The following is a 2,393-nucleotide window of genomic DNA, read 5'->3' on the forward strand; positions in this document are numbered from 1 at the left end:
AAGGAAATACCTTTATTTGCTGCCATCTGAGTCAATATTGTTGCAAGGGACATTTGATCAGACTAATGAAACACTGGACTCCTTCATCTTAGAAAAATAGACCAGTGAAATATTCCGATATCATTTTTCATGGGGCCAAGAGAAGAAATTCTACAGACAAAACAGCTGTATTCTCTCTGTGCTCAGAAAAAGAACACATGAAAGGAACAACAGTCATTGCCTTCGCTAGAAATCTAGGTTTAAGCCCGTGGGGGTCTGACTTCACTTTCTGTCCCTTCCACCATTTTACTCCAAAAGAGGCCATGCCCCTCCTGTGTCACACACATGGGGTGGGCACTGCCCCAAGGCCGGGTCTCTGTGGTTTTGCTCCACATTTCCCTTGTTGCTCCCGCCCTTCGAGTATGAACCCAGCCACCGGGAGAGTGTTTCTGCTCTGCTCTTCCCATCCGGGCAACGCCACTGCTAAGTGACTTTCAAACCATTCTGAGAAGAGCCCCCAAGAAAAAATATTTTTAACCTCACAACCAGGACATAAACACAAAATAACTGAAACAAAAATTTTAAGAGACGGTACTTACCGTGACAATGTGTAATGTACTGTAACACTTTCCCTTCTATTTTATCCTATTTCTGTTTTGTTGTTGCTGTTGTTGTTTATTTTTTTGAAATGGTGTCTCATTCTGTTGCCCAAGCTAGAGTGCAGTGCTGTGATCATAGCTCACAGCAACCTCAAACTCCTGGCCTCAAGTGATCCTCCTGCTTCAGCCTCCCGAATAGCTGGGACTATAGGCGTGCACCACCACGCCTAGCTAGTTTTGTGGGTTTTTGGGGTTTTTTTTGTTTATTTGTAGAGATGGGGTCTTGCTTTGTTGCTCAGGCTGGTCTTGAACTCCTGGCCTCAAGCGATCCTCCCACCTCAGCCTCCCAAAGTGCTAGGATTACGGTCATGAGCCACCAAGCCCAGCCCTATTTCTGTGACCCACCAAACCAAGGTTTGAGAATCCAGGCCAGGCACAGGGACTTATTCCTGTAATCCTAGCACTTTGGGAGGCTGAGGCTGGAGGATCACTTGAGGCCAGGAGTTTGAGGTTGCAATGAGCTATTCTATGATGACGCCACTGCACTCTCCCTAGGCAACAGAGGGAAACCCTGTCTCAAAAATAAATTAATTAATTAAAAAGATTTGAGAATCCAATAGTGGGTCACGTACCGCAGTTTGCACAAAACTGTCGCCATCTGTGCATGAGTGACATGGGAGAGGGAAGGAGCCCAAAGAGTGAACATAGGTCATTAGGAAAGAGGTACAGAGCTGGAGGGGATTGAGGACCACTGAGGCACTGCTCATGGCAGCCCTGGCAGGGACGTAGCAAACAGCGTCCTGCCACAGCTCCTGCACATTGCTAAAGAGGGTGAGAGGTGACACCCCAACTTGAAGAACCATTGAATTATAATGACGCCCAAGCTTAAATCTACCCTCCTCTGAAGAGCTGACATCTTGAGTGGGAAAACCATATATTCATCATATAGTCATTAAAAAACTGCATTAATTAAGCACCTACTGCATGCCAGAAAATAGAAGCTAACAGGTCACTGCCACATGATACGCCATATTCTGTCCTCTTTGTACTCAGGTCAGTAAGTATTCCCTGAATCCTGCCAAGCAGCAAGAACTGTTCTAGATGGTAGAGATACAGTGGTGAGCAAGGTATTCCCTGCTGCTGCTTTTGCAGGAGGAGGACGTGTTCCACAAAACCATTGATTTTTTTTTTAGCCCAGTGGTTCTTGACTGGAGCTTGATTTTCTTCCCCAGGGACATTTGGCAACACCCGGAAAAACTTCTGTTTGGCATGACTGGGGGCTCTTACTGGCATCTCCTGGGTAGAGGCCTGAGATGTTGCTAAACACCCTGCAGCGCACAAGAAAGTCCCCTACAACAAAGAATCACCCAGCCCCAAATGCCAACAGTGCCAAGGTTGAGAAGCCCTGTTTAGCCTTTTTCTTCATCATTGGCTCAGATATTATGAGATCATGAGCTGAGATTCGAGTAGGTCAGTGACTGAGAACAGCATTTTCTTCCTGAGGATACCCAGTGGCTTAGTACAGGTTATAAACAAATCAAAAATTTTGAAACAGTGAGAGGTAAGGAGGAGTAAAGCAAAAATTAACTGAGCACCTCCCATGTGCAGAGAGCCGTGCCCGATCCTACGTAGGTGTCAGTGTGTGTACAGGTGTAGCTGGGACTGGAGGAAGAGGAGGGTGGAGTACACAGAGCTTGGTCAGACATGCCAGGCGTGTTTCTCATCTGACCCTCTTAAATCCTATTTACAATCAAATCCATAAACTGATCTCATTAACCAAAAGACCTAACCAGCCAGGCGCGGTGGCTCACGCCT

The sequence above is a fragment of the Propithecus coquereli genome, unplaced genomic scaffold, assembly GCF_000956105.1.
Source record: "Propithecus coquereli isolate 6110/MARCELLA unplaced genomic scaffold, Pcoq_1.0 Scaffold64, whole genome shotgun sequence".
NCBI classification, from domain to species: Eukaryota; Metazoa; Chordata; class Mammalia; order Primates; family Indriidae; genus Propithecus; species Propithecus coquereli.